This window comes from Geotrypetes seraphini, chromosome 5, assembly GCF_902459505.1.
Source record: "Geotrypetes seraphini chromosome 5, aGeoSer1.1, whole genome shotgun sequence".
NCBI classification, from domain to species: domain Eukaryota; kingdom Metazoa; phylum Chordata; class Amphibia; order Gymnophiona; family Dermophiidae; genus Geotrypetes; species Geotrypetes seraphini.
Window position 1 is genome coordinate 132,070,143 of NC_047088.1, and position 23,516 is coordinate 132,093,658.

Consider the following 23,516-nt stretch of genomic DNA (forward strand, 5'->3'; position numbering starts at 1 on the left):
ACAGGGATTCTGGAACCAGGGTAGGTCTCACTATCACTAGTAGAGCCAAATACATTGGGGGGGATGGATATTTTGTACAGTGAGTAGTATTGAAAGATGAATAGAGTACAAGAAGAAGGAACCAAAAAGGTAGTTTCATGATGAAAACTTGGAGAAACCGCAAGGTCAAATCTAACACTGATTGAAGAAAGAATTGTAAGAAGAGATGAACTAGCCAGTTCCAGAGGCACAATATAACAGCCTCTTTACAGAGCTGGAACTAGAGGTGGGCTGGTCCGCTGAGCCCTTACGAGGGCTGGAAGTGGACCGAGGTGGAACGGGGCAGGGCTTCCCACTGAAAAAGCAAGCAGGAAGCAGGTTCCAGTGCAGTGAGGGGCGACGACTTGGCCTTTCTTCCCCTTCAATGTGCTGGACTTCTGGAGCATAGGGTGGCCCTCTAAGCCCCTTAAGAGGGCTGGAGGATCCCAGACAAAAAGGGGGTGGGGCTTCCTGCTGAAAAAGCAAGCAGGAAGCAGGTTCCTGAGCAGTGAGGGAAGCCGACTTAGCCTTCCTTCCCCTTCACTTCACTTTTCTTGTAGCTGCACTATGGTTAACTCTGCCGATACTTGCCTTCGGAATATCAGCGATTCCCAAGCCTACCAGCTGCCAGTGCTTCCTGCCCTGCCTAGGGCATGCGTCTCCTCAGCATGTCCTCAGTTCAGATAGCTAGCAAAGAAGCCAACCATCTTTATTCTATGTTCCTCACTGAGCATATTGGACACCTCTCCAGACTGTCATTGCATGGATCTAATTTATGCTGGACTTGTAAAACTGATGTAGGCACATTTTATCATATGTTGTTTGGAAGCCATGCTGTTAAAATGGCATGAAGTCTGGCAACGAGTGCAAGAAACCTTTGGATTCTGTTTAGAACTGACTTATGAAATTGTCATTTTGCATTCTGCTATCTTATCGCATTAAGTTAAAAAATATAAGGCCAAATAATTTGTTGTTCTTATGGGTCTAGCAATTCAGCATGTTTTATCAGAATGGAAAAATAGTACAGTTCTTTCTTTTCCTGCATGGTGTGCAGGAGTCTACTTTACGCATAAATATGAAGAAGTAGCTGCTGTTAGATGATGTTCTGTTTGATATTTTAAGAGAATTTGGGCTCTTTTAGATGACTATTGTAGAATACATGCTAATTGACTTGTCTTTCTAGTTTGTACTCCCAATTCGTCTACTTTTACAATTTTGTTGGGGGGAGGGGGAAGGGCTTAAATGTCATTAGATTAATTGTTGTGTTGAAATGCTATGAAATTCAATAAAGATGTTTGAACAAAATAAATACATAAATAATAGGGCATCCAGAGGGCACATGGGAGGAGCCTATTCTTTAAAATAATATAGGCACTTCCTTTCCTGTATAGATTACTAATTTAACAGATGAAATACATGCCTAGAATTTAGACACGAGTTCTTAGATGTTAGAGATACATGCATAACTTACAGTATTCCATAAGTTATGCATGTATGTAGGGATCCCCCACATGCCCTGTCCAGGCTCTACCCATGTATTCTCTTTGCAAATATGTGCTGTGTATGTTAGATGAATATTTACAGAATGATGTTTTGGCAGAATTTTGTCATTTACACAATCATATTTAAATGTCATTCAAAACATTTATGTATATAACTAGTTTTTCAGCCCGTTACATTAACGGGTGCTAGAATAGATGTATGTGTCTGTCTTTCTTTCTTTCTCTCTCTCCTCTTAGCCTGTTTCTGTATTTCTGTCTTTCTTTCTTTCTTTATTTTTCCTCGGCTGTCCAGGTGCTAGAATATATGTGTGTGTCTGTCTTTATTTCTTTCTCTCTCTCTCTTAGCCGCTTTCTTTCTTTCTTTTTTCTTGGCTGTCCATCACCACCCCTTGCCTGCTCCCCCTGTCCATTCTCCCTTCCTTTTACCTCCCCTGTGTCCACCACCTCCCCTTCACAGCTCTCCTTATGCAGCAGCAGCCCTTCTCCCTTTGTTTTACCTCCCCCCTGTCCATCAGCACCTTCCTTCTCCCCCTGTCCAACATTAGGCCTCCGTTCCTTTTTCTTCACCCCTCCCTGTCCATCAGCACCTCTTTACTTCTCCCCCTGTCCAGCAGTAGGCGTCCCTTCCATTTTCAACCCCCCTCCTCCTTCTTATCCCTATGATACACTTACCCTGCTCTGCCCCTGATCAGAGGTTCCCGACAGCCGCCCAGTTGCACCCATTGGAAAAGTTCCCTCTGCGGCATCCCGCACCCCTCCTGACGCGACTCCCGCTGTCTTTCTTTCTGTCTGTCTCTGTCCCTCTTTGTCTGTTTGTCTTTCTGTGTATCTCCCTGCCCCTGTGTATTTCTTCTTGGTGTCTTTCTTTTTTTCTTTCTGTCTCCCTTCCTCCCTCTGTCTGTCTGTCCGAAGCAGCATTCCCTCCCCCTCCATTTCCCTCCCCCCACACCAGTTCCCTGTGCACCTGCCCCTGTGTCTTTCTTCTTGTCTTTCTATCTCCCTTCCTCCCTCTGTCTGTCTGTCCAAAGCAGCATTCCCTCCCCCTTCCATTTTCCTCCCCCAACACCAGTTCCCTGCGCAGTAGCATTAGCGTTTCCTCTACCCCCTTTCCCTTCCCACAGTCACAACTACAAACGCGGTCCCGAGTCCACATGGCGATTTAAGCAGCGTGTGCAACCGTCTTCACACGCTGCTTCGGGTCCTTCTACTGCCCTGATTTACTCTGGCACGTCCGGAGCAAATCAGGGCAGTAGAAGGGCCCGAAGCAGCGTGTGAAGACGGTTGCACACGCTGCTTAAATCGGCAGTCGGGCCCACGGTAAGGGAAGAGGGGGGGCGGCAAATGACTCGGGTCCCGGGCAGCGGAAAGTTGCTGGGCTCCTCAGTGGGGACGCTGAGCGGCCGCGATCCCTCTCCTCGTTGTGAAGGGGCGGCATGGTGCGGTGTGCTCTGAGGGGAGGGGGGAAGTGTGCTCCAGTTTCGTTGCGCCTGTGGCACCCGGCAGCGATGGGTGCGTGAGAGAAGCCTGTTGCCCGAAGAGGAGGAGCGGCGGGGTCTGAAGAGGCTGAGCTGCCCCGACATGAGATTTCTGCCGTTGGCTCCTTCGGTCCTGGCTGTCTCTTTCGCCATGTTCCAGTAGGGCCGTATTGTGATGTGGAGAGCAGGGAAGGGCGCGCATGCGCACTTGTCTTGCCACATCCCGACAGAAAAGGGATCAGGGAACACGCTTGAGGCAAGTGCGCATGCGCGGCTAGCATTTTATTATTTAAGATAAGCACATTAATTGTTAGAACTATGTTATAGAATTACCCCCAAGGTGCCTTAAAAAGGAGAAAGACATGATCACTGGAGAGATATTGCTCTACCTTCAAGAAGAAATACAAGAAAGGAAAAATATTGCAACCAGTTCCACATCTAGTCCTCAAGAGGAGGTAGTAAGTGCAGTTGCATTACTGGCAATCTAGTAGCATGGCCACTGTCTGTCCTGGGTACAGACTTCTAAAGAATAAATAATAGGAGCCAACTTATCAAAATGATTGGGGGTACAACGGTAGCCGGGATAGGAAGGATCCCTCCCGCCTTCTGTCCCAGCCTTTAGTTTGGAGAATATGGGGGAAATACGCACACTGCAGCTCAAAGGCTGTTAAAGAAAACAGCATTTCAATGCCACTAAAAGTTCTGCATATTGGGACAGATCCTGGCAATCAGCATAGTGATTCAGAACCTAGAAAACAAAGAGCCTGATATTCAAAAGCACTTATGCAGGCAGCAGCAGGTGACAACTCAATAAATGCTTTAAAAAAATCTGCCAGAATTTATTTGGAAAACCTTTGGCCATATAGGTTACTATATGGCTATAAGTTATGTAGTTTAAGTAGAATATGAGTTTGCAGTGGGGTAGGAACAGAGAGCTTAGTTTTACATAGAGCAGTGAAGCTAGCCCAGCATTGTCTGTGTTCGGGCTTTAACACAAGGCTGGCTGAAAAACTATCTCACAGAAAATATTATTCTCAAGGTAACATATTTTTTTGGAAACCCAGCCAGCCAAAACACAGACACAAAACCTTACAACTTCTAAAGAAACTAATAGCCCTTCCCCTTTGAAACAAATTTAAAAGGATTTTAAATTATTACTGGGCTTTCTTCCATAGTCCATTTCCCCAGTTGCATTTTGATCCCTTACTGAGTAGCTCTAGGTAAGAGGGCTCCTTAATATTCTTAGCAGACTGTAGCCAAAGAGAAAGTGAGTGATTCTAGAGACATAAAAAAAACTTGAAGTATGTAAATAACTAACTTTTCCCTAAAAAGTTCTTTTTTCCTACTTAGTGCTGTAAATGACAGCCCTGCAGCAAACTGAAAACACTGTAACACAGAAGGAATACTATATTACTTGTTCTCACCACATGTGGAGCACAGGGAAGCCAGCTGTAGATCCTCCTCTCTCTACAAACTTCTAATTCACTCTTCAGTTCTAAGGCTCCTTTGACAGAATAAAAGGAGAAAATGCAAACAAAACAGCTACATCTGTATCTCAATGGAGCCACAAATTAGCATCGCTAAGGGAAAACTTGTATAGAGCAGCCTCTGATGGAATGTCAGCTAGAATCTTCAGAGGGCTGTAAAGTCTTCAATCAGGCATTCTCCCTTTCTCAAACTTAATTGTTCTGCTTTTAACAATGAAATGAAACCAAATTTTACACCTACTTATTAACCCTAAAGGTTACAAACTAATGTTTATCCCTATAGTTAAGAAAAGGGAGGGGGCAGAAGTGAAATTAGTGAGTTAAAGTTCCCAATGATGTTATAACTAAAATATCAGAAAATTTTGTCAACATTTAAGTGAAGGGGTCACAGTAATAGCACCAAACATGTATGAAAGTACACTACTTGTAGGAAGTTACACTACAGCCAAGACAGAGGGTACTGGTATCCTAGGTAAACCTTTTGCCTTCTCTCTAACTTCCCCATAAAATTATCTTTTGCAATTAACAGTATATATTAATATGGATAACAGAGGGGCATTTTTGTTATGAACTCTGTCCAAATTGAGATGTTTTGCTGAAAACCTCTCAAAACATCTAGCACACAGACATAACCAAATAAAAAAAATGTCTAAATTTCTGGTTCAATTATGGCATTGAAGTAGACATTTTCAGGGTGAACATGTCCATTTGTAGGTACTATCTTAGAAAATAAAAAGTCCCAGAGAAAAATTTAGCAGCTTTCCTAGTGAACTGGCCACACAGATATCCCAATGGTGCAGAGGGGCAGCCTATTGGTCAGTAAAGTGGATTTCGCATAAAGGGACCCAGGTACATCTAAACCCTTTCTATTGTATGGTGAATTTTCCAGAAACAGAGAAAATCTATTATACTTAAATGTCCACCACTACAATAGCTCTCAGTTACTTACCGTAACAGGTGTTATCCATGGACAGCAGGCAGATATTCTCAACATGTGGGTTACGTCACCGACCGAGCCCCCTAGCGGACGTTTTCGCAAGCAGACTTGCTTGAAGACTTTCAAGCTTGCGAATGGCCCGCACATGTGTGCGTGCCCCTCCCCCCCGACCTAGGGCATGCGTCTCCTCAGCGGGGTCTCAGTTCAGATAACTAGCAAAGAAGCTCAGTCCTCCATAGCCTCAGGTATGTTAGATAGATTGTGAGCCCACCGGGACAGGTAGGGAAACATACTTGAGTACCTGATTGTAAAACCGCTTAGATAATCTTGATAGGCGGTATATAAAAACCTAATAAACTTGAAACTTGAAGCAAACCACAGGGAGGTGGGTGGGTTGCGAGAATATCTGCCTGTTGTCCCTGGATAACAGCTGTTATGGTAAGTAACTGTGCTTTATCCCAGGACAAGCAGACAGCATATTCTCAACATGTGGGAGACTTCCAAGCTAACCAGAATGGGATGGAGGGAGAGTTGGCAATTTAGAACAGATTATGCAAAATGGATTGGCCAAAATGGCCATCACGCCTGAAGAAAGTATCCAGACAGTAGTGTGAGGTAAACGTATGAACAGAGGACCAAGTGGCAGCCTTACAGATTTCCTCAAGCGGAGTTGAGCAGAGGAAAGCAACAGATGCCGCCATCGCTCTGACCTTGTGGCTTGTGACTCGACCCGGCAGGGAGAGACCAGCCTGAGAGTAACAGAAAGAGATACAAGCGGGCAACCAGTTCGGAATGGTCCGCTTAGAAACAGAGTGACCCAAGCGATTAGGATCGAAAGAGAGGAACAGCTGGGGAGCAGAACGATGAGGAGCAGTACACTTCAAGTAGAAGGCCAGCGCACGCTTACAATTAAGAGAATGCAGAGCCACTTCTCCAGGGTGAGAATGGGGCTTCGGAAAAAACACAGGAAGAACAATGGATTGTTTGATATGAAACTCAGAAACAACCTTAGGCAAAAACTTAGGCTGGGTACGGAGAACCACCTTATCATGATGGAAGACAGTGAATGGTGGGTTTGCTACCAAGGCTTGAAGCTCACTGACCCGATGGGCAGAAGTGAGAGCAATAAGAAACACAACCTTCCAAGTAAGATACTTCAAGTGAGTGGCTCAAATGAGGGTTTCATCAAGCGAGCAAGGAGGGAGTTTAAGGGGCGGATGACTGTGTTAAAGGCCTTTCATGAAACAGGAAACCACAGGATGAACAGAGATAGGCTTCCCGTCAATCGGCTGATGAAAAGTAGCAATGGCACTAAGATGGACTCGAACAGATGAGGACTTGAGTCCAGTGCCAGATAAGTGTAACAGATAGTCCAAGACAGCAGATAAGGCAGACAGCGGCTCCTGCTGTTGAGTAGCACACCAGGAAGAAAATAGGGTCCACTTCTGATGGTAACTTTGGCTAGTGGACTCCTTCCAAGACGCCTCCAAGACGTCCAGCACAGGCTGGGAGAACTGGAATGAGGGCACCAAGTCTCGAGGAACCAAGCCGTCAAGTGCAGAGACTGTAGGTTGGGATGAAGAAGAGAACCTCGACTCTGCGTAAGCAGAGAAGGAAAAACAGGCAGAAGAAGAGGCTCATAGTAACATAGTAACATAGTAGATGACGGCAGATAAAGACCCAAATGGTCCATCCAGTCTGCCCAACCTGATTCAATTTAAATTTTTTTTTTTTTTTTTCTTCTTAGCTATTTCTGGGCGAGAATCCAAAGCTTTACCCGGTACTGTGCTTGGGTTCCAACTGCCGAAATCTCTGTTAAGACTTACTCCAGCCCATCTACACCCTCCCAGCCATTGAAGCCCTCCCCTGCCCATCCTCCTCCAAACGGCCATACACAGACACAGACCGTACAAGTCTGCCCAGTAACTGGCCTAGTTCAATCTTTAATATTATTTTCTGATTCTAAATCTTCTGTGTTCATCCCACGCTTCTTTGAACTCAGTCACAGTTTTACTCTCCACCACCTCTCTCGGGAGCGCATTCCAGGCATCCACCACCCTCTCCATAAAGTAGAATTTCCTAACATTGCCCCTGAATCTACCACCCCTCAACCTCAAATTATGTCCTCTGGTTTTACCATTTTCCTTTCTCTGGAAAAGATTTTGTTCTACGTTAATACCCTTTAAGTATTTGAACGTCTGAATCATATCTCCCCTGTCTCTCCTTTCCTCTAGGGTATACATATTCAGGGCTTCCAGTCTCTCCTCATACGTCTTCTGGCGCAAGCCTCCTATCATTTTCGTCGCCCTCCTCTGGACCGCCTCAAGTCTTCTTACGTCTTTCGCCAGATACGGTCTCCAAAACTGAACACAATACTCCAAGTGGGGCCTCACCAATGACCTGTACAGGGGCATCAACACCTTCTTCCTTCTACTGACTACGCCTCTCTTTATACAGCCCAGAATCCTTCTGGCAGCAGCCACTGCCTTGTCACACTGTTTTTTCGCCTTTAGATCTTCGGACACTATCACCCCAAGGTCCCTCTCCCCGTCCGTGCATATCAGCTTCTCTCCTCCCAGCATATACGGTTCCTTCCTATTATTAATCCCCAAATGCATTACTCTGCATTTCTTTGCATTGAATTTTAGTTGCCAGGCATTAGACCATTCCTCTAACTTTTGCAGATCCTTTTTCATATTTTCCACTCCCTCTTCGGTATCTACTCTGTTACAAATCTTGGTATCATCTGCAAAAAGGCACACTTTTCCTTCTAACCCTTCAGCAATGTCACTCACATACATATTGAACAGGATTGGCCCCAGCACCGAACCCTGAGGGACTCCACTAGTCACCTTTCCTTCCTTCGAGCGACTTCCATTAACCACCACCCTCTGGCGTCTGTCCGACAGCCAGTTTCTGACCCAGTTCACCACTTTGGGTCCTAACTTCAGCCCTTCAAGTTTGTTCAACAGCCTCCTATGAGGAACTGTATCAAAGGCTTTGCTGAAATCCAAGTAAATTACATCTAGCATATGTCCTCGATCCAGCTCTCTGGTCACCCAATCAAAAAATTCAATCAGGTTCGTTTGGCACGATTTACCTTTTGTAAAGCCATGTTGCCTCGGATCCTGTAACCCATTAGATTCAAGGAAATACACTATCCTTTCTTTCAGCAACACTTCCATTATTTTTCCAACAACTGAAGTGAGGCTCACCGGCCTGTAGTTTCCTGCTTCATCCCTGTGACCACTTTTATGAATAGGGACCACATCCGCTCTCCTCCAATCCCCAGGAATCACTCCCGTCTCCAGAGATTTGTTGAACAAGTCTTTAATAGGACTCGCCAGAACCTCTCTGAGCTCCCTTAGTATCCTGGGATGGATCCCGTCTGGTCCCATCACTTTGTCCACCTTCAGTTTTTCAAGTTGCTCATAAACAGCCTCCTCCGTGAACGGCACAGAAACTACTCCATTTTCTCGTGTAACTTTGCCAGACAATCTCGGTCCTTCTCCAGGATTTTCTTCTGTGAACACAGAACAGAAGTATTTGTTTAGCACATTTGCTTTCTCCACATATTTGTTCCCAGCATCTTTTAGCCTAGCAATTCCATTTTTTATCTTCCTCCTTTCACTAATATATCAGAAAAAATTTTTATCTCCCTTTTTTACATTTTTAGCCATTTGTTCTTCCGCCTGTGCCTTCGCCAAACGTATCTCTCTCTTGGCTTCTTTCAGTTTCACCCTGTAGTCCTTTCTGCTCTCCTCTTCTTGGGTTTTTTTATATTTCATGAACGCCAACTCTTTCGCCTTTATTTTCTCAGCCACTAGGTTGGAGAACCATATCGGCTTCCTTTTTCTCTTGTTTTTATTGATTTTCTTCACATAAAGGTCCGTAGCCATTTTTATCGCTCCTTTCAGCTTAGACCACTGTCTTTCCACTTCTCTTATGTCCTCCCATCCTAACAGCTTTTTCTTCAGGTACTTTCCCATTGCATTAAAGTCCATACGTTTGAAATCTAGGACTTTAAGTATCGTGCGGCCGCTCTCCACTTTAGCCGTTATATCAAACCAAACCGTTTGATGATCGCTACTACCCAGGTGAGCACCCACTCGAACATTAGAGATACTCTCTCCATTTGTGAGGACCAGATCCAATATCGCTTTTTCCCTTGTGGGTTCCGTTACCATTTGTCTGAGCAGAGCCTCTTGAAAGGCATCCACAATCTCCCTACTTCTTTCCGATTCCGCAGACGAAACATTCCAGTCCGCATCCGGCAGGTTGAAATCTCCCAACAGCAGAACCTCCTCTTTCCTTCCAAACTTTTGGATATCCACAATCAGATCCTTATCAATTTGCTTCGATTGAGTCGGAGGTCTGTAGACTACACCCACGTAGATAGAAGTTCCATCTTCTCTTTTCAGAGCAATCCATATCGCTTCTTCCTCTCCCCAGGTCCCTTGCATTTTGGTCGCTTGGATATTGATCTTTACATAGAGAGCTACTCCTCCACCTTTATGACCATCTCTGTCCTTCCTAAAAAGATTATATCCCGGTATGTTTGCATCCCATCCATGTGATTCACTGAACCATGTCTCTGTGATAGCAACAATATCTAGATCTGCCTCTAATATCAGGGCTTGCAGATCATGAACTTTGTTGCTTAGACTGCGAGCATTTGTGGTCATCGCTTTCCAGCTCTTTTTCAGCGATAATCTGCTTTTTCGTATGGATTTTTGTGTCGTTTCACTTTCCGTTGCAATACTAAGAAATGAGTTGCTGATATTGCTTATGTTGCAGCCTTTACTACTATCACATCTTTTCTTTTGCCGGGGTGGTCTCTATAATTGTCCTTCGTACATACACCACCCCCACCTTCTAGTTTAAATGCCTAGAAAAATATTGTCTAAATTTCTCTGCAAGGCTCCCTGGAACTGAGTTGCAACTGAAAGGAGAACCACAGCTGCCGGGGCCACCGAGGAGCAATCAGAATCATGGTGGCCTGACGAGAGTCTTCAGAATCAGAGGGAATGGAGGGAACGCATACAGGAATTCGTTCGTCCAATCCAGAAGGAAGGCATTCGCTTCGATTCTGAGATGGGTGTAAACCCTGGAGCAGAAGCGGGGTAACTTGTGATTGAGGGGGGATGCGAACAAATCGGCATCTGGAGTCCCCCAACGAGCAAACACTTGACACAGGGTCAAGGAATGAATGGACCACTCCTGAGGCTGCAGAAGACGACTTAACTTGTCCGCCAGACAATTGTGCTGGCCCTGAATGTAGACCCCTCAAAGGAATATGTTGCAGCAGATGGCCCAATCCCAGAGCCGCATCGCCTCCAGGCACAGGGACAGGGACCCCGTTCCCCCCTGTTTGTTCATACAATACATGGTGACCTGGTTGTCCATGTGTACCAGCACCACTCGGTCGTGAAGCAGGTGACAAAAGGCTTTCAGGGCGAGGAAAAACGCTCGAAGCTCCAGCAGATTGATGTGACAAAGGTGGTCGGCACTGGACAAAAACCCTGAGTGCTAAGACCGTCCAGATGAGCCCCCCCAAGCGTAGGTCGACGAATCCATCATGGGGACCTTCTGTGGAGGAGGAGCATGAAACAGAAAATCTCTGGAAAGATTGGAAGAGAGCATCCACCAACGGAGAGATTGCTTCAACAAAGGCGTCACAACAATGAGTCGAGAGGCAGAATACCGATCCTGTTTCCATTGGGACACCAGAGTCCATTGAGGAATACGGAGGTGAAGTCTGGCATAAGGAGTTACATGAACCGTGGAGGCCATATGACCCAGGAGGACCATAATGAGCCGAGCTGGGGCCAAGGACAGATGAGCCACTCTCCGGCATAAGCGAACAAGGGCCTCCTGATGAGGCCGAGGCAAGAAGGAGTGGAGACGAGCCATGTCCAGGATTGATCCGATAAATTCCAGAAACTGGGCGGGCAGAGCTGAGACTAGGGGAAGTACACCTCGAAGCCGAGGCTCTGAAGGAGCAAGATGGTTTGATTCGTCGCTCGCAGAACTTTGTGGCGAGAGGACGCTATGATCAACCAGTCATCGAGGTAGGGAAACACCTGAAGGCCGCGGAGATGCAGGTCCGCAGCTACCACAACTAGACATTTCGTGAAGACCCTCGGAGAGGCTGCCAGGCCGAAGGGAAGAACACGATACTGGAGATGGAGATCCCCCACCTGGAATCTCAGATACCGGCGAGAGGCCGGGTGTATCGGAATGTGCATGTACGCTTTCTTGAGGTCCAGTGAGCACAGCCAGTCCCCCTCGTCCAAGAGGGGGTACAACGTAGGAAGGGTGAACATTCTGAACCGTTCCATGACCAAAAACTTGTTCAGAGCACGGAGGTCCAGGATCGGACGAAGATCCCCCGTCTTCTTGGGTACCAGAAAGTACCGGGAATAAAATCCGGTGTTCCACTGGTCCGGGGGAACTTCCTCGACTGCCCAAAGGCGAAGAAGGACCTGAGCATCCTGCAGAAGGAGAGGCAGCTGAGACCAGGAAGAAGGAAACTCCCTTGGAGGAAGTGACTCCGGGGGTACGTGACTGAAGTGAAGGGAGTACCCCTCCCGGATGATAGAAAGCACCCAACTGTCGGTGGTAAGACTTTCCCACTGGGTATAGAAATGATGGAGACGACCCCTGATGGGGAGGAGGGAAGGCTCCAGGAGGAAAGGAGCTCGATGGCTTGGACTGGAATTGTCAAAAAGACGGCCCAGTCGTCGCCGGAGCCGGCGGCTGGGCCTTAGGTTGACGTTGCTGCTTTTGCCACGGCCGCTTCGAAGGAGGCCAAGAGAACGCAGGAATAGATTTCTGCAGATACCTCTGGAGAGGAATTTTGTATTGCCGAGCTGGAGGGGCCTTCAGTTTAAGTCTCACAGAAAGGTGAAGGACCGTTCATGTTCCGAGAGGGGCTTAGTGGCCGCCTCGATGGAATCATCAAAGAGCTCATGACCCACACACGGGAGATTGGCAAGACGATCCTGTAGATTCGGATCCATATCTACAATCCGGAGCCAAGCGAGGCGACACATGGCGATTGCAAAAGCCGTGACCCTCAAGGACAACTCAAAGGCATCGTAGGCCGCCTGAAACATATAGAGGCGGAGCTGGGAGAGGGTCTCCTCGAGGAGACAAAACTCCTGACGCCGAGAATCCGGTACATCCTCCCGGAACAAGCGGAGGGCGTCCACACAGAACCGGAGGTAGGACGTGAAGATAAAAGAACATAAGAACATAAGAAATGCCTACACCGAATCAGACCTTAGATCCATCTTGTCCGGCGACCCGCATACGTGGAGGCTAAGCTAGGTGTTCCCTGATGGACACCTTGTTCACCCGTATCCCTCAATGTGATTTGCAAGAAGGTGTGCATCCAACTTGCCCTTGAATCCCAGAATGGTGGTCTCTGTCACAACCTCCTCCGGGAGAGCATTCCAAGCATCCACCACTCGCTGTGTGAAGCAGAACTTCCTGACATTAGTCCTGAGTCTGCCGCCCCTCAGTTTCAGTCCATGACCTCTTGTTCGAGTCACTTTTGACAATGTGAATAACGAAGTTTCTTGCTCTATTTTGTCGAAACCTTTTAGTATTTTAAAAGTTTCTATCATATCCCTTCGCAGCCTTCTCTTCTTGAGGGTGAACAATCCAAGTTTTTTGAGGCATTCTTTGTAGCTCAAATTCTCCACACCTTTTATTAGCTTCGTGGTTCATCTCTGCACCCTCTCCAGCAGGGTTATATCCTTCTTTAGGTAGGGAGACCAGTGTTGGACACAGTATTCCAAGTGTGGTCTGACCATTGCTCTATAAAGCGGCATTATGACGTCCACCGATCTACTCGTGATGCCCTTCTTTATCATGCCCAACATCCTGTTTGCTTTCTTTGCCGCCACTACGCATTGAGCCGACGGCTTCAGGGTCCTGTCTATCAGTACCCCCAGGTCCCTTTCTTGTTCGCTCTTGCCCAGTGTTACACCTAACATTTTATATTCTTGTTCTTTGTTTTTCCTGCCCAGGTGCATCACTTTGCATTTTTCTATATTAAATTTCATCTGCCATTTTTCCGCCCATTTCTCTAGTTGGTTCAAATCCCTTTGAAGTGCATCTCTGTCCATTTTCGACCCAACTGCCCGACATAGTTTTGTGTCATCTGCAAACTTGATTATGTTATTTGTTGTTTCCTCTTCTAGGTCATTTATGAAGATATTGAACAAGATGGGCCCAAGGGGCACGCCGCTCGTCACCTTCTCCCAGTCCGAGAACTTCCCATTTATGCCCACCCTCTGCAATCTGTTCTCCAGCCATTTGCCTATCCATCTTAGTATATCCCCTTCTATTCCATGGCTTTGTAGTTTCCTCAGAAGCCTTGCGTGTGGTACCTTGTCGAACGCTTTCTGGAAGTCCAAGTATATTATATCCACCGGGTCTCCGCTATCAATTTGTTGGTTCACCTTCTCAAAAAACTGAAGCAAATTTGTTAAACATGACTTCCCCTTCCTGAAACCATGTTGACTAGCTCTCATCAAGTCATGATTTTCCAGGTGTTGCACTATGCTATCCTTAATTAGTGCTTCAACCATCTTCCCAGGAACTGACGTAAGACTCACAGGCTGTAGTTTCCCGGTTCTCCCCTTGATCCTTTTTTGAAGATTGGGATGACATTTGCTATCCTCCAGTCATCTGGTATTTGCCCGGTTCTAATTGACAAGTTAGCTAGGGATTGTAATAGTTCTCCGATTTCTACCTTAAGCTCCTTTAGCACTCTCGGGTGAATTCCATCCGGTCCAGGGGATTTATCACTTTTTAGTTTGTTGATCTGATAGTATATCATGTCCAAATCCACATTCATTGTGGTGAGGCTTTCCTCAATTTCTCCCTTGAATACTCTCCCTGTTTCAGGTATGGATGCAGTGTTCTCCTTGGTAAAGACAGACGCAAAGAATGAATTTAGCCTATCTGCAATCTGTTTGTCTTCCTTGATGTACCCTTTTCTTCCTTGGTCATTGAGAAGGCCCACTGCCTCTTTTGCTGGTTTTTCTCCTTTTATGTATCTAAAAAAGGGCTTGAAGTTCTTGGCTTCTTGCGCTATCTTTTCCTCATAGACCTTTTTGGCATCTCTTACTGCCTTGTGACATTTCTTCTGGTCGACCTTGTGACTGTTCCAGGCCTCTGTTGTTTGTTCATGTTTCCATTTTTTAAACTAGTTCCTCTTTTCCCTTATCGTATCCTTCATCTCCTTAGTTAGCCAAGCTGGTTCTCCTTTGTTCTTATTTTTCTTCCTTTGGATATCTGCGGAATGTAGAGATTCTGTGCTTCAGTGATGGTATTTTTTAGTAGGGACCATGCTTGTTCGACCATTTTGAGTTTGTCCTTCCTTTTCTTGAGCCGTTTTTTTACCATGGCTCTCATGCTGTCATATTTCCCTTTTCTGAAGTTAAAGGTTGTGGTTTGGGTCTTGGTTCGTTTCCCCTTCCCGATGCCGATTTTAAAGTTGATCATGCTGTGATTCCTCATCCCCAACGGGACCGTGACTTCCACTTCTGATGTCCTTCCAGTTATGCCATTCAGGACCAAGTCCAAAGTTGCGGTTCCTCTTGTCGGTTCTCCCACCATTTGTTCTAGGAAGCAGTCCCCTATCATTTCCAGGAATTTTATTTCCTTGCCGCAGTTTGAGGTTCCAGTTTATCCCTGGAAAGTTGAAGTCTCCCAAGATTGTTACGTTACCCATTCTACATCTATGGTTGATTTCCTCTATCATTTCAGCGTCTGTTTCCTCCATCTGTCCTGGGGGTTGGTAAAAGAGTCCAATTTTTGTGTCTGCTTCGTATTATCTAGGAATCTTTATCCAGAGGGACTCCAGTTTTTCTTTTTCTTCCGTCTTCCCTTCTCTGATAGACTCTATTCCTTCATGGACATAGAGGGCAATACCTCCCCCTTTTTGTCCTATTCTATCTCTTCTGTATAGTTTGTATCCCTGCAATACTGTGTCCCATTCATTTTCCTCGTTCCACCATGATATCTAGTTCTTCTCGTCTCGCTAGTGCTTCCAATTCCCCCATTTTGTTTCTCAAGCTTCTGGCATTCGTGTACATACATTTGAGCTCCTTTTGTGCTACTTTCTTGGACTTTTTAGACTTCACATCCCTTTTTGCATCTATTTGCGCCCTTTTTGGATCTATTTGCGCTCTTTTTCTGTCAGTTTTGGTTTCAACATGCTCTTCCCCTTTATTTGAGCAGTTGCTTGTAGTTCCTTCTTTGGAGTCACCTGATGCCCAGGCCATCGACTGGTTGCCGACTGTCGGCTCTCCCCTGATCCTTAGTTTAAAGCCTTCTCAATGGACTTCTTCATGTTTTCAGCCAAGACTCTTGTTCCTTGCGTGGTGAGGTGTAGGCCGTCCTTTCTATAGTATCTGCTTCTTCCCCAGAATGCCGTCCAGTTTCGCACGAAGTCGAAACCTTCCTCATCGCAACATCGTCTCATCCAGGCGTTAATTGTTCGCAGCTCATCCTGTCTCTTTCCATCCGCTCTCGGTACCGGGAGGATCTCGGAAAAAGCCACTTTCACCTCCCTGACCCAACCTGACCAAATGAGCGGAGCTGGCCCGTCACCTCTTCCCTGTCATACTTCCGTCCACTCACATCATTGGTCCCCACGAGGATAAGCACGGCAGTGTCCTCTCCTCCTGCACTGTCAATGATCCTGGTGATTCTGCTGGCCACGTCCTTCACTCTTGCACCAGGCAGGCAGGTGACCTGTTTATCTTCTCTTCCTCCTGCAATCTTCTCTTCCTTCTGCAATGTGGCTGTCCATGTTGCGTATAATGGAATCTCCAACGATGATCCCTATCTTCTTTGTTCGGGGATTCTTAGGGGGTCATAGGTCCTTGTCCATGGTGTAGGACCTGTCTTCCATCTTTTGTGGTGCATCTCCAGATGGGCTCTCATTTCTTCTAAGTGTGAGGTCGGCCTCGACCTCCGCTTCAGCCTCTTCGTCTAGTGTAGTGGTGCCTCCTTCCATATCGCCTGGGCCCTCTTCCTTGGTACTGATCTCTAGCCCTGGAACCTGCACATGTTACTGGTGGGCGTCCTTGATGAATCTCTCCAAATCCTCGATCACTTCTCTGGTACTGGACTCCCCTAGCAACTTCTTCTGCTTGCAGTTTTCTTCTGTCATGGCGAGGAGTTCTTCAAGTTCTATCACAGTTCCTTCCAGCAGCTGGACTTGCTGTTTCAGGCTATCCAGCTCCTTGCATCGACTGCACACGTATGCCCTAGTCCCCGAGGGGAGGTAGTCATACATGTTGCAGCCGGTGCAGAAGACTGGAAAGCTCATCTTCTGGCTTCCGTGGACGATTATATCCTGTTCCCCTTCTGAGTTGTCTGCGCTTTATGTGAACCTTCTGTCCCAGCCGGCTGTGTGTGTCCTGACCCTCTGTTTGGCTGTCCTCCTGTTAGTTACGAGTTGTGCTGGTGCTGCTGAGTTCTCTGTGAGTGCTTTTTCTAGGTGTGTGTTGTGTGGCTAGGTGAAAACAGGTAAAAACAGGATTATAACTTACGGTTTGGGGCTCTCTGTAAGCTGGCCTAGCTTCCTGGCTCCTTCTTAAAGCTCCTTCAAAAAGGCGCTTTCGCTAAGGCGAGCGCCTTTGCCGCTCGCCAACGGCTGGGCACCGTTGGCTTCCCCCTTTTAAGGGGGAGTCCGGGCGCTGACACCGCTGGTGACGCGATGCGGGTGGGCAGAGCTCACTCTCGCCGCTGCCCGCTCCTCGCCGCCGCTTCCTGCTTCCTCCTCCCGATGTCCTCTCTTCCTCCTCCTACAGCCGCTGCCACTGCTTCTGTGACCGCTGCTTCTGTCCACGCGGTCTGCTGAGCCGTCACGCCGCTGGCTTCCCCCTTTTAAGGGGGAGTCCGGGCGCCGACGCCGCTGGTAACGCGGTGCGGGTAGGCGTAGCTCACTCTCGCCGCTGCCCGCTCCTCGCCGCCGCTTCCTGCTTCCTCCTCCCGATGTCCTCTCTTCCTCCTCCTACAGCCGCTGCCGCTGCTTCTGTGACCGCTGCTTCTGTCCATGCGGTCTGCTGGGCCTTCGCGCCGCTGGCTTCCCCCTTTTAAAAGGGAGTCTGGGCGCTGACGCCGCTAGTGAAGTGGTGCGGGTGGGCGGAGCTCACTCTTGCCAATGCCCGCTCCTCGCCGCCGCTTCCTGCTTCCTCCTCCCGATGCCATCATTGAGTTTTGATAAAGTCGGCGACCAAATTTGTCCATCGTACGGCCCTCCGTGCCCAGAGGAACAGCAGTGTAAACCTTCGAGGGGTTGGACTTTTTCAAGGAAGACTCAACCACCAAAGATTGGTGAGAAAGCTGAGAACTTTCAAACCCCTTAACTGTGATCGTCCGGTAACGGGACTCCAACTTGGAGGGAATGGCCGTGACCGAATAGGGGGTCTCCAGGTTCTGGAGAAATGTTTGCCGGAGAACCTGGTGCAATGGCAAGCGCACCGCCTCACGGGGAGGATGATCAGCACCCATTTCCGCCAGGAATTCCTGGGTATAACGAGACTCAGACTGAAGGTTCAGGTTCAAGGCCCTACCCATGTCAGAGATGAAACGAGTAAAGGAGGAGTTTCGAGAAGAGACTCATCCTCCTGAGGAGACCCCGAGCGAGATCTGGAGGCAGCTAAGAGGGAGAAATTTCCCTTGAATAGTAAGCTGGGGCCTTGGAATCCCGTGAATGGGAGATCAAGGAGGCTCGACTAAAGTGTCTGGGGGGCGTCGAGAAATGACCCCCATGCAAGGTGGACCAGAGAGGACCCCGGAGTCCGAAGAATCAGCTGGCGGAGCCTCAGAGAAGATGGGGGAAAGGAAAATTCCTCCACCAGTTTCGAAGAAGACCCCCTAGAGGCTGGCATCTGCCTCGATGGGGAACGCAAACTAGAGTACAACTCGAGGACAAGTGTGTGCCTTTAAGGCTTTGCGGTCAGAGACCTGCCTCGAAGAGGCGGAGAAGATCGGAGCTTTTTAGAAAAGGCAAGCCTCGACATAGTAGCAGGCGAAAAGCGGGCTCCTGTCCTGGATCCTCGAAAAGTCACAGGTGACTCGGGGGATGAAGAATCGCTCGAAGGAACCCGACAGGTCTTGCGGGCATGGCCCCGAGACACGAGAAAAGGACGCTCAGGCTGGTCAGACCGAAGCTGGGTCGAGACCGAGGTCAGAGGGACCAGTTGGCTCACCACCAAGGAAAGCTGCGTGGTAAGTATAGCCTTAAGCATATCCTCGAACATAGGCATCGAGACCAAAGGCGGTTGGATCGTAGGTGCAGCTCCTTCGGGGGTGACCTCGAGGAAGAGTATTCCCTACGTGAGGATGCACGCTTAGAGTGATGTCTCGAAGACGCCGACGAGGCGGCACTGACATGAGACTCCGAGGCAGGCTTCTTTGCCGGCACACCTGAGGAGGAAAGAGGAGACTTACCCGAGACCGGAGTAGCAGGAGGAGCCGAGGCCGAGGGGGACTTCGAGGCTGAGGCACCCAACGAGGGCGCCGAGGCCGAGCTCGAGGCCTGTCCTGCAGAATCCATTGGCCAAAGAGTTGGAGAATCTTGGCCACCCTCCATCGATGAGCCCGCGGTTGCAGTCGCACAACATGGACACGACTCAGCGCGGTTCTCTGCACACAGGCACTCCACACACCAACGATGAGGGTCGGTGATGGAGATAACTTGGTTGCACTTAGTACAATTTTTAAACCCGGAACGAGGCCGGGACATAAGAAAAAAAGACAGCCGTGGCCCCGCAAGGCCAGGCGGCCAGAGCTAGACCAGTTAACCCGGTCAAAAATATACGAACGGAAAAAAAGGAAAATAAAGCCGCGGGCACAGCGACTCAACTGAAATTAACCAAATAAGCCGTGGTGCAAGAGGGACAACGAGATCGTGCGAAGCAAGGGAGCAATACTTCTGGCTCCGCAGAAAACATAGAACTGAGGCCACGCTGAGGAGACGCATGCCATAGGTCGGGAGGGAGGGGCACGCACACATGCGCGGGCCAATCACAAGCTTGAAGGTCTTCAAGCAAGTCTGCTTGCGAAAATGTCCACTAGGGGGCTCCGTCGGTGACGCTATCCACATGTTGAGAATATGCTGCCCGCTTGTCCTGGGACAACATATATTTAGGTACACAGCTATTTCTACATTCCAAAAGGGCTCACATATTCGTACTTAAATAAAAGAGTTAAAGTAGGAATTGAACCTGGGTCCCGTTGTTCACTGTCCATTACACTGACCACTAACTAGGCTAGTCCATTCACTTGCTTGCTGCTTTCTTAGGAATGGCCATAATATCTGGAGCCATCATATAGCCTGGTATCTAATGTCACATCTTTGGTGGTGGTCAGTTGGTCAATTAGGCATATTTTCAGATACAGTCATGACTGAAACAGGTCTAGGTAAAAACATACTTTTTTGCTGCCTTGGACCTCTTTTTTCTGTTCTATTTAACAGAAAATATGTCCAGATTGTAAGCCCACCCAAGTCCCGCCCAACACATATCTCCAAACACCCCTTTGCTATTTGATAAACTCGATAAAAATACATCCCAGTTCTGCCTTTGTGCCACTTTTAAAACAATTTTCTTTTTTGAAAATGAGTGCCAGAATATCGAAATATCTCTGAAACTATATCCTGTCTATATAAACCTGCTTACACTGAAACATAGACCAGTTCCTTGTATCTCATTTAACTGTACACAGAACTTGCTTTGAATTTAGCCACCCATTTATCCCAATTGACTTTTACTACCTATCTTGTCCCCAGCTATATAACTGCATTTGGCTCCTGGCTATTTAGTTAAGATGTTTCATTGTATTATAGGCACAAAAACAATCCCTCTATTCCTATTTAGAATGGTGGGTAACAACGTTGAAAGTCTATCGGGGCCAACTGATCCCTATATGAAGTTAAAATTTTTTGTGTAGATGTACCCTCAGTGCAAAGAGTCCAAGCTAACAGGATTCATGGAAACCCAGAGTTCCAGGCTTAACCCTATATTTCAGAGGCTCTATCTCAAGCCTCTCTAGCACCATCATGGGTGTACATCTTGTGCTACATACAAATAATATAGTGAACCCACTAATAAGAAAAACGTCCAAAAACTGGCCTAAGTCAGCTCTTGGACGATCATAAACGAAAGACATCCAAGTGCCGATAACCAAAACGGGTTTTGGACGTGTTTACAAACGACTTAGGCCTTCCTAGTGCCGCTGACCGACCAGAGCTAAACCGGGCATTTCAGGAGGAGTGTCAAGGACGGGATTTGGGCAAGCCGTGGGCCGTGCTAGATTTAGTAGTACTGAATGTATAACCAAAAGTTTTACAACACAGCCTAGATGGAACTAGGATGTTGTGACTTAGGCCATTTAAAACATGGTCTAAGTCACAAAAACCTATATAAAGTGACCAGATAAGCACTGCAAACACATAGTACAGACCCCCACACACTATCAAGTTTCAAGTTTATTTCACTTTTGATGAATCGCCTATTTCAAATTACTAGGCGATGTACATAATATAGTAAAGAAACTTTAACAAAATAACAATAAAATCTAATAATAACTAACATGAGAGATAGGTAAGGGGGTAAAGTTACAATGAGGGTATAGGAAAAAAGGGAAGAACAAAAGGTAGGGTAAAAATTTGCAAGGCATACTTCATAAATATTAATTAAAACAGAATAGAAGATTTTGGAAGTTTTAAAGGTCAAAAGCATCCCTAAACAAATAAGTTTTTTAAAAATTTTTAAATGATGAAACATCACGTTCCATTCTAATGTACTGGGGAAGGGAATTCCACCATTGTGGACCTGCAACAGTGAACATATCTGCTCTTCTCGTTCCAATGATTTTTAAAGAAGGCACAATTAATAAGTTTTGATCGGATGAACGCAGAGATCGTTGGGGTTTGTATGGAATCAATGATTTAGATATGAATTGCGGTTCGCTAAATGCTAGAGTTTTAAAGATTAAAAACATCAGTTTATAAAGAATCCTATGATGAATTGGTAACCAATGCGCGTCTATTAACAATGGGGATACGTGATCAAATTTTTTAGCGTTATAAATTAGTTTTATGGCCGTATTCTGGATAATTTGGAGTCTCCTTTTTTCTTTTTGAGTAATATTTAAAAATAGGGCATTACAATAGTCGATTTTTGCTATGATGAATGAATGGATTAAAATCTTTAAGGACGAAGAATTAAGAAATTTGGCGATAGATCTTATCTGCCGTAGTTTGAAAAAACAATTTTTAACAATAGAGGAGACATGTTCATGATAGGATAAGTTATCGTCGATTAATACCCCAAGAATTTTAACTGAGGGTTCCATGCTGATAGGTATATTATTGAGCAAAAACGGTTTTATAAGCGAGATGTCTTTTTTCCAGTTAAAAAGAATAGATTTGGTCTTATTAATATTTAGAGCTAATTTATTCAAATTCAACCAGTTATGTATTTGTTCTAATTTTTGGTTTATAGAAGAGATGTCTGTATCACTTTCAGGATCTAAAGGGTGAATTAATTGGATATCATCCGCATAAGAGAATGGAATAAAACCTATAGCTTGACAGATTTCTAATAATGGAGATAAAAAGATGTTAAATAATAAGGGAGACAGAATAGATCCTTGTGGGATTCCGAAAGTTGAAGTAAAGAAAGTGGAATCTTCATCGTTAAATCTAACGAATGAAGTTCGGTTGTTGAGATAAGATTTTAACCAATCTAAGACTTTCCCGGTTATTCCTTTTTCTTCTAGTCTATTTAGTAGTAAGTCGTGATCGATGGTATCAAAGGCGGCTGAGATATCTAAGGAAAAGAGAATAACAGATTTATGATGGTCTAGAAAGTATTGGATATTAGAGGTTAAACCTATTAAAGAGTATTCGGTGCTATGAAACTTCCCCCCACCACCCCCATAAAAATCGTAATCACAGTTTAAATATCTGCCTCCAGAACATCAGCACCTGGCAACCTGTCATAGGAGAGCCTAGTAGAGCTGCACAGAGGCAGCTTAAGTCATCTTGGGGGTGGGTTAGGGACCCATAGAGAGGAGAACCCAGGCCCATAAACCATTGTGATCACTACATTCATGGTGAAACATGTGCATTCCCCAATAAACCCCCAAACCCTTTTGTACTGCCATATAAGTGGCTCCTGCAGCCAAAAGGGCTATAGGGGTTGTAGGCAGGTGGGCATAGTATGTTTTGGGGGTGTTTGGGGGTCTCACCATGACCTATAAGGGAGCTGTAGTGAGATGTTTATGGGGCACCCTTTTTGTGAAGTTCACAGCAGTGCCCTGTAAGGTACCCCACTATTCAGGTGCCATGTCTGGATGTCCAGTCTATCACTTTGCTGACCCCTCCCACATCCAACAGGGCTTATTCTAGGCATTTTTGATGTGGACGAATATTTGGACGAAAATGTGGTAAAAGATGGACGATTTAGTAGCTTGGATGACAGATGGCTGGATGTATAGTTAGACAATTTTCAAAAAAATAAAATAAAAAAATTTGGGCGTATTTTTCAAAATATCCTAAGCTGTTTCTGACTTTGGACCACTTGCGACTTAGGCGACAACGGACTCTGACGTTTCTTTCGATTATGCCCCTCCACTTGTTTCAGTGATTTAATAACCATACAAAATTGACTCTTTGCACTAAGGGTACATCTACACAAAAAAATTTTAACTTCATATAGGGGTCAATTGACCCTGATAGACTTTCAACCTTGTTACCCACCATTCTAAATAGAAATAGAACAGTGGTCTCAAACTCAAACCCTTTTCAGGGCCACCTTTTGGATTTGTAGGTACTTGGAGGGCCTCAGAAAAAAATAGTTAATGTCTTCTTAAAGAAATGACAATTTTTTATGAGATAAAACTCTTTATAGTTTATAAATCTTTCCTTTTGGCTAAGTCTTAATAATATTGTAATTTATAGCTAAAGAGACATATGATGAAGAAACTGTTTTATTTTACTTTTGTGATTATGATAAACACACCGAGGGCCTCAAAATAGTACCTGGCGGGCCGCATGTGG

General features: G+C 46.2%; 1 protein-coding gene across 4 annotated transcripts in view; it reads right to left on the reverse strand.

Annotated features, from left to right (window-relative positions):
• Positions 1 to 23,516, reverse strand: part of ACKR3 (atypical chemokine receptor 3) — a 116,542-nt gene that overhangs the window by 41,976 nt on the left and 51,050 nt on the right. For 3 of the 4 annotated variants that reach the window (XM_033946440.1, XM_033946442.1, XM_033946443.1), the window contains exon 2: positions 4,420 to 4,499. The exons of the other annotated variant lie outside the window; for it this stretch is intronic. The gene's annotated coding sequence lies outside the window, so the exon portion shown is untranslated. The remainder of the gene's footprint in view (positions 1 to 4,419; positions 4,500 to 23,516) is intronic. 4 annotated transcript variants of the gene reach the window in all.